Source organism: Felis catus, chromosome A2 (assembly GCF_018350175.1).
Source record: "Felis catus isolate Fca126 chromosome A2, F.catus_Fca126_mat1.0, whole genome shotgun sequence".
In the NCBI taxonomy this organism is placed as follows: domain Eukaryota; kingdom Metazoa; phylum Chordata; class Mammalia; order Carnivora; family Felidae; genus Felis; species Felis catus.
Window position 1 is genome coordinate 5,352,994 of NC_058369.1, and position 9,501 is coordinate 5,362,494.

A 9,501-nucleotide genomic window follows, 5' to 3' on the forward strand; every position below is an offset into this window, starting at 1 on the left:
CACCACCAGCGCAAAGCCCGATGGGGGGCTTGAACTCACAAACTGCGAGATCAAGCCCTGAGCCAAAGTCAGACGCCTATTTACGGAGCCACCCAGGTGCCCCTGTGATGTTTAATATTTTAAACATTGTGATGTGAACAGCGAACCAAGCTGTAATCCTTGCTCCCACGAGGATTAATTTTACCGATTTATATGTTTATTTACAGGCAAGGGCACAGCATAGACTCTCCAGTGCGTGATTCAACACTAGATTTCTAAGATCCCCCCCTACTGTTCTGTCAGTTATATTTGTAGATTCCTGTGGCTGTGTGGAGGCATGTTGGCTGCAGAAACCACAGTATCTATTCATTCCCCAACTGGTGACTAGGTATGAGGGGGGTCTGATAATGATAATTTGATATACATCTACATTGTGAAATTATTACCCCAGTAATTAATATATCCATCACCTCACTTAGCGATCATGTTCTTGGTAACACTTGAGATCTACTCTCTAAGCGAATTTCAAGTGCACAATACATAATTATTAGTTATAATCACCTTGGTGTACATTAGGTCTCCAGAATTTATTCATCTTATGACTGAAAGATTGTACCTTTTAATCAAATCTTCCCTTTCCCCCCCACCACCCAGCCTCTGATAAACTCGACTGTATTCTGTTACTGTATGTTTGACTCTGTTTTTTTTTTGAGATTCCGTATAAAAGTGAGATCTTGTAGTATCTGTCTTTCTGTGTCAATAGAATTGCTTTTTGTGTCAAAAGCAATACCACGTGCTTTTAAGGCTGTGAAGCAATCCGATCATGTACAACTAGTGGGTGGGACAGCTTGGCAAGGTCTCTTGAAGTTGTGCATGTGATGACCCTTTCTTTATATTTCACTTAATATAATATCCTCCAGGTTTATCCATGTTGTTGCAAATATTTCTTTCTCATGGGTGAATAATATTCACAAATATGTATATATACATAGGTTATATAATAATCACATTTTCTTTATTCATCTGTTAATGGACACTTACTTTGTTGGCATACCTTGGCTACTGGGAATATAATGCTGCAGTGAATATGGGAGTTCAGATATCACTCCCAGATAGTTATTTCAAGGGCCACTGGGTGGCTCAGTCAGTTAAGCATCCGACTTTTGATTTCAGCTCAGGTCATGGTCTCACAATTCATGAGATCAAGCCCTGCATCAGGCTCTGCACTGACAGCACAGAGCCTGCTTGGGATTCTCTCTCTCCCTCTCTCTCTCTGCCCCTCCCCTGCACTCTCTCTCTCTCTCTCATTTTTTTTTAAAAAGAAAAGACAAGACCATCCTTTCCCCACTGTGCATTCTTACTTTGTTGAAAATTAGTTGACTATATGTATGGGTTGATTTGGGGACTCTCTGTTCTATTGGTGTATCTGTTTTTATGCCAGTACCATAATGCTTTGAACACTGTATTTTTTTAATACAATTTGAAATCAGAAAGTGTGATGCCTCCAGCTTTCTTTTTCTCTTTGCTCAGAATTGCTTTAGCTATTTGTAGTTCCATATGAATTTTAAAGTTGTTTTTCCTATCTGTGAAAAATGCCATTGGGATTTGGATAGAAATTGCATTGAATCTGTAGATGGCTTTGGGCAGAACGGGCTCTTTAATAACTGTCTCATAATCTATGAACACAGGATTATCTTTCGGTTTAGGTATGTCTTCTTCCATTTCCTTCTGAGTTTTATACTTTTCAGTATTACAGATCCTTCACCTCTTTGAAATAAGAAAAAAATTAAACGCAACAAACCAAAATGGTATGAGCCATGCCTGTGCTGTGGCAGAATGAGACAGAGAGGGTTGAACCAAAGCAGTGAAAACTCAGAGAGAAACTGTGGCCGTACAGAGTCCAGAAGTGACAAGGAGAGAAAGAGGGAGCTGAGGTCAGGGAGGAGAGAGCCAAGGAAGGAGAAAAGAAGCCTAGCCTGGCTAAAAAGCTTCCAGAAGTGGCAGATAGCACATTGCACCCAGGCTGGATTTAGAGTGGGCCCTATATGCAATGACTGGTGTTCTTGTAGGAAGAGAAGACACAGAGACATAGAGGAACAGAGACCCTGTGAGAGATTCAGGCAGAGATTGGAGTGATACTATCGCCAGAAGCTGGAGACTGTAGGCACCGCCAGGAGCTGGAAGAGGCAAGGAATGATTCTCTGCTGTTGATAAACCATGAATCGACTGTAGGACTCCCCCATTTATGCCCACTCAAACTATCAAAAGCTGATAGTACGTTGTCTTTAAAATCCTAATTATCACGTGGCTTATCACACGGATGTCCTGGAGATCAGTGACCATGCCCGATGCCATCATGTAAACTTTCCAGGTCCCCAGTTATCAACCTGAACACTTTTTTTTTTTGCAGTTTTACACCTTTATTTGACAGTCACTGACTAACTATCATCCATATTAACTGTCTGGAGATTTTTGTGAGTGGTGACAGGTACACAGGTAACCAACATATAGAGCTGGTCTGGTGAATCTTCATCCTCGCTATGTGTTCCGGACCGCCACACACAGATACAGGATGGAACAGTCCTTCTTCCTTTGGCCCAGGCAGCTTTGTTCAGCTCACATCTGGAGTTTCCATCTCCTTCGTGGCAAATGTCCAGATCTCTTTGAGTGCCAGAGGGCACACTTCTGGAAACCCACTCCACGAACGCGCTTGTGAATGTTGCTGTGTTCTCTGGACCCTGCCTCCTTGATGGCAGAATGGCCCTTCTTGCTACCCTTCTTTGTGGGAGCCATTCTGCCAGGTCCCGGTTGGAAAGGAACACCTTCATTTTTCAGTATAACTCCCTGGAATCATAGCCTACATCTGGGAACCGGCTGGGAATGATTTAAATGCATGGAGGAGAAAACCCAACTAAAATCAAGATAAAGCAATTTAACAGAATTTACAAATGGGAAGATTCAATGAGGGAAGAAATCAGCTGTTGATGGGACTAGAGTAGATTATGTCCAGACACAGATACATGCAGAATACAAATGAGGGGGGGCAGGGGTACCTAGGTGGCTCAGTTGGTTAAGTGTCTGACTTCGGCTCAGGTCACGATCTCACGGTTCGTGAGTTTGAGCCCCGCATCGGGCTCTGTGTTGACAGCTCAGAGCCTGGACCCTGCTTCGGATTGTGTCTCCCTCTCTCTGCCTTCCCCCACTCTCACTTTGTTTCTATCTCAAAAAAAATAAACATTAAAAAAAATTTTTAATGAGTGGGGGAAGGTCTTTCCCTGCCAACCCCCCACACCCACCCCTACTGTGCTCTTCTCCCAGGTGGACTCAAACCCAGGCAGGCACTCCTCCTCTGTGACCTCACTCAACTCTGACTCCCAGAACTCCATATCTGGCAGGTAAGACCCTGTGTACTCCAGCTCCAACTCCTGTGCCATAAAGGGCCCTGTGCCTGGATCCTACTGGGCTAGGGTGAGGCCATGAGATGTCCTCCTACCCCAGGACATTGGATAAGAAGATTAGCTCATCCTGAAGAGTTAGATCTGCCCCAGTCCTGTGCCGGAATGAGCCTCTACCACAAAGCTGCTTGCTCTGGGAGGGAACTTTCACTAAGTTAAATCCAGAGCCCGTGGTAGGAGGCACAAGACATACCTGTCCGCCTCCTCTCACTCTCTATCCTTTTGTGTTCCTGTCCTTGACCCTCTGAAATCAGCCTTCCTCCCCCGCCTCTGCCAAAACTACTCTATCAAAAGTGTAAGGAAGTCCAGGGGCGCCTGGGTGGCGCAGTTGGTTAAGCGTCCGACTTCAGCCAGGTCACGATCTCGTGGTCCGGGAGTTCGAGCCCCGCGTCGGGCTCTGGGCTGATGGCTCGGAGCCTGGAGCCTGTTTCCGATTCTGTGTCTCCCTCTCTCTCTGCCCCTCGCCCGTTCATGCTCTGTCTCTCTCTCTCTGTCCCAAAAATAAATAAATGTTGAAAAAAAATTAAAAAAAAAAAGTGTAAGGAAGTCCAGAAAATGCCGGATCCTTCTTTTCCTTCCTGACCCTAGTGAGAAGGTCTCCCCCTCTGACTTCTGTAATATTCCACCAAGTATTTGTTCGGCACAAATAATTACAACGTTTGTTGACCGAATGAATTGTCCATAAATAAAATGAAGTGTTTATTGGATCATTCCAGCATGTCCTATGCTGTGAGGCAGACAAGTTTCATCCAGAGCAAAGGCGCTGAGCCTGCTGGCAAAGCTTTGTCTTCTCTCTTATCACATGAAATCCAATCTCTTACCCACCAAACCACCCACTATTTCATGTCTTTGTGTCCCAAAAGAGTTTAATAAAGAGTCATCTTACTCTAACAAAGCATTGTGGTAGGGAGTGAGAAACAGGGTTGACAATGCCACAGAAAGTGGAACGTGCCTCACTGACGAATACCCTCCCCAGGGCCACCCCACTCGACCCTTTCACACAATCTTCTCCTACTTTTCCTCTAGTTGTCAGAATGTCCCTCTTGGCTTCTGGCTCTCTCTGCCTCCCTGGCAAGCCTGTCTGCCCCCAAGGCCTCAGCCAGCCTGTCCCTTGCTTTTCTCACTTTCTGAGTCTGTCTCCAGATATCTCCGAGTGTTACCGGTTGTCTGTAGACGGGTGGTGGGGGACAGAAACCCACCCCGGGGACCGTCCCCGCCCAACCTGAAGATGGCGCTGTGCAGAACTCAGGTCTGCCAGGTAGAGACCCAGCACCACCCACACCACCCAGCGCAACTACCTGTAAGGTATTTGTAAAGTCCAAAGTACTTAACGTCTCCCCATCGCTGCTGCAGGCCTGGAGGCCCTGCAGTCTCCTGTATGCACAGATTTGCTGGGGCTTCTCCAAGGTTCTGTCCCATTGATTGCACCTGGTCTCACTGCCAGGATGAGAAGTTATCCTTGTGACCGGCCTCTCAAAAATGCAGCTGGTCCGCCTTACAGGAAGTGCAGCCCTTTCACGACCCCTCTGCTTGGACTCAGCTAAATGGACTTGTCTTTTCTTCTCTGAAGTCCGGGCCATCATGTTTCTTTTGAGCTTCCCCTTTGAAAACAAAATGAAACAGGAAATTTGAAGATGGGGGATGAAGGCCACCAACCACAAAGAATGGTCTCCACTCATCTGTATCTTCCACCCTCCTTTATCCACAGAGAAAGGTGTCTCGAATGGCACCGTTGTATCACCATCATCTGGAGGGTGGTTAGCACTCAAGATTTCTGGACCTCAAGCCAAGTAGGTCTGGGGTAGGGCCAAGAATCTGCATGTCTAAGGGTTCCCAGGTGATGGTGATGCTGGTGCGAGAACAGTTCCTGGGATGATATCAAAGAGATGTGAGTCAAGGACAGAAAGCTTGAGGTCATTACCCAGTGCCAACTCCAGACCCTTTCTCCTCCACCACCTTCCCTGTAGGATGTGCCCATCTTACCACACTTGTCGGTGTCAACCACACGCATGCTGGCTCCCCTCCACCCACCGTCATTTGGACACAGGGATCACAGGTTTCTTAGTATCCCAAGGCTTCAGGCTTGCAGTATCTCTTAACGGGGGTCTAGGACACACAACAACCTGGTGCTCCTACCTCTAGTGCCTCATCCTCAGTGAGGTCTTGCCCCTCCCAACCCTTAGATACTCACTCACTCTCACCTGCACACTCAAACCCCATTGTCACTCAACTATCTTCCTGTTCATGAATAGATAACCAGAAACACCATATTCCCATCACACGTTTTTGTTTGTTTGCACAAAGACCTCCATTATAAAACCATTTTTCAAGGTTCTGGCAAGAACATTCTCCGTGCTCCTCCCTGTTAATGTCCCTGTCCTCTTTCTGACTTAACACAACAATCGATGCTTCTTAGAGGTCAATCCTGCTCTCACATTTGTTATACATCCGCACCCCTGTCTAGGCCATTCATCCATTTCCCTGGCTTCCAAATACCATTAATGGAACTAGAAATGCCCATAGAGTCAGTGCAGATCTGACTCTGACCCTGATACCCAATACCCACTCTCCCACTCACCTCATCAATAATGACACTGATGACTCCACGAACAGTGACCAGCTCCGAAGTTGAACCAACCAATTCCCCCCCAAAATTCACTGCTGTCTCAGTGTCCCCAAACCCACTTGCTAGTACTAATGTCCTGTGTAAACCTGAGTGTCATTGTGGCCACACCACACACTTTGAACAATAAACCATACATCCGCCCTCCTGAATTTACCTAAAGACTCAACTTCCGAACAATTCTTGAGCACTTTCAGTTTCTTATAAAATCCCACATCCCCGGTGACCTTTCCTGGTCCAGCAACCAAAATTACATTTTCTGTGTTGATTCTTTTCAGTGTTTACTTCTATATGTATTACTATTTCTTTCATATGGCTTTTCTACAAACTGGACACTCGGCAAAGAGATGTACACTTTAATGTTTAATTACACATGTGCAGTGGTTACATCCATGACCACTTACTGTTTTGCCATTGAAGGCACTTGGATTTATTTACGGAAATAAATTATTCAAACTCAAAAAAATACTTTCTACACTTTTTAAATAAATTCACTCCACCACAATTGCAATGACGTATCTCTCTTGTAGCATACTGCACTAAATCATCACTGTCCGAGATTTTTTAATCTTTTCTCTCTGGAATTTATTATAGCAACTCCCCTTAGCCACCGTTTCAGGTTTCAGTTACCTGAGGTCAACTGTGGTCCGAGGTCCAGAAGGAACGGTCTTCCTTCTGATGCATCAGTTGTAGTCTCAGGCTACATCACAGTGCCTACCAGCACTCATCTCACTCCACCTCATCACCTAGGCATTTGATCAATCTCACATCATCACAATAAGGTGAGTACGGTACAGTTACGTATTCTGAGAGAGACTACATTCACATAACTTTATTACAGTCTATTGTTATAATTACTCTATTTTATTATTGTTGTTAATCTCTTACTGTGTCTACTTTATAAATTAAACTTTACCATAAGTATGCATAGGAAAAAAACATATATAGGATTCAATGCTATCCATGGTTTCAGGTATCCACCGAGGGTCTTGTAACGTGTCCCCTGGGGACATGGGAGGAGTACTATATAAGGCTCTAATCACAATAATCTGTTTAAACTGCAAACCTAATCAATATGCCTTTCCTTTTAAACCTATCACTTATTTTTAAAGGGAAGCCACAAATCTCATTTCATTCCTTTTGTCCTGCCATAATTATTATTATACCACCCTTTTCAATACTCAAGAGGTCCCAGTTTAGAGGAAAAATTGTTTGATCTTCCCATTTATAGAGCACCTAATACATGCCAAGTTGTGCACTAAAACCAGAATTTAACTTAACAAAAATCACTGCCCACCCCACCCCCACTTATTTTAATCTCAGTAAGAGGAAAGAGTTAATACACAGAATAATGAGTATCTAATGTCATGTCAGGTATAATTAACTACTGTGGTAAACAGGCTGATACAGACGTAGAGAAAGAGAGGGGTGGAGGAGGAAAGTAGGGAGGGATAACAGGACAAAGAAATTACAATTATTTTTTTTAATTTTTTAATGTTTATTTACTTTTGAGAGAGAGAGACACACAGAATGTGAGTGGGGGAGGGACAGACAGAGAGGGAGACACAGAAGCCCAAGCAGGCTCTGGGCTCTGAGCTGTCAGCACAGAGCCTGACACGGGGCTCAAACCCACGAACCTTGAGATCATGACCTGAGCCGAAGTCGGGCGCTTAACCCACTGAGCCACCCAGGCACCCGAGAAATTAACTACAATTATTGATGAAGAGATTAAGGTGGGACTAACTGAGGACATATTTGAGCAAAGAATTGAATTAAAAAGAAAAAAAAAAAAAAGACCAAGCACATGTGGGTAAAGAATTTTCCAGAGAGGGGAACAATGTAAACAGGGGAGGACAAAAGGCTACTTCCACTTCCTGGTGATATTGTTGGTTAAAACAAAACCACCAAACAAACACATCTAAGCCTATTTTCCCAAGAAAACTTCATATACTAAATAGTAATAGTGCAACACCTTGAACATTACTTAAAAAACATTAACATCTGAGGGATGCCTAGGTGGCTCAGTTGGTTAAGCCTCTGACTCTTGGTTTCAACTCAGGTCATGATCTCATGGTTTGTGGGATCGAGCCCCAAATCAAGCCCCAAGCTGGCTCTATGCTCACTGCACAGAGCCTGCTTGGGATTCTCTCTCTTTCTCTCTCTGCCCCCGCTCCCCAACTTTAAAATAAATAAACTTTTAAAAAATGAACACCTGGGGCGCCTGGGTGGCGCAGTCGGTTGAGCGTCCGACTTCAGCCAGGTCACGATCTCGCGGTCTGTGAGTTCAAGCCCCGCGTCAGGCTCTGGGCTGATGGCTCAGAGCCTGGAGCCTGCTTCCGATTCTGTGTCTCCCTCTCTCTCTGCCCCTCCCCCGTTCATGCTCTGTCTCTCTCTGTCCCAAAAATAAATAAACGTTGAAAAAAAAAATAAAAAAAAAAATGAACACCTAAGAAACAGCTTTCAATTAAGATATCTTCTTCCTTTAAAATCTCCTGTCAGCTCACTTAAAGAGGTTTCACGGAAGGAGAAGTGTACCAGGGCTCCTGGATGGCTCAGTTGGTTGAGCGTAGGACTCCAGCTCAGGTCATGATCTGGCAGTTTGTGACTTCAAACGCTGCATAGGGCTCTGTGCTGACAGCTCAGAGCCTGGAGCCTGCTTTGGATTCTGTGTCTCCCTCTTTCTCTGCCCCACCCCCCACTCACAATCTGTCTCTCTTTCTCAAAAATAAATAAACATTAAAAAAAAAAAAAAGGATTGGTATACCAATGGGCACTCATGTCAACAATATGGACTCCACACTCACCAGAACGGGCTGGTCTGGAGAACAGGTGGGTACAGTTTCCTCCATGGCTGCCAAGTTGTCCTGATGCCTCCACTCCTGATGTGAGAACCCGTGGCTTGCTGCAAAATGTGTGACTTCTGCCTCTGAGCCTGAGGCCCATTTTATGGAGGAAGGGAGTAGATAATCCAATGAGTGGATAATGGAGAAGCTACATCCTGTCTCTTGAGCAGATTGAGCAGTTGCAAAATCTTTTTATACAAAGACACAAATATTGGGTTGCCCAGCTGGCCCACTTGGAGGGGCATACGACTCTTGATCTTCAGGTTGTGAGTTTGAGCCCCACATTGGGTGCAGAGATTACTTACATACCTTAAACACACACACACACATACACACAGATGTGGGGCTATTGACATTGTCAGCTGTTGTAGATGAAATCATTAAATACATTTGTGTGTGAGGTACATTTGTATCTTGTGGTTTCTGTCCACATTTTAATATTTCCTGTTTCCTCCCACTATGGATACAGTCCATAAAAACAGTTTCTATGGAAGTTTCTATGTATAAAAATTTTCATACAACTTATGTTTTATTAGGAAAAAATTAGAAACTGTTTAAATGTTTCTCAGTAAAGGTATGTCCAAAATATTTATTAACAATT

The 9,501-nt window shown here is 44.4% G+C and overlaps 1 long non-coding RNA gene across 1 annotated transcript; it reads right to left on the reverse strand.

Moving 5' to 3' along the window:
• Positions 1-4,282: 4,282 nt before the first annotated feature.
• Positions 4,283-9,202, reverse strand: LOC123381166. Its single transcript, XR_006587870.1, has 2 exons — positions 8,862-9,202; positions 4,283-5,035 (listed from the first exon to the last, which is right to left on the reverse strand). It is a non-coding gene; the product is annotated as an uncharacterized LOC123381166 (long non-coding RNA).
• Between the last annotated feature and the right edge of the window lie 299 nt (positions 9,203-9,501).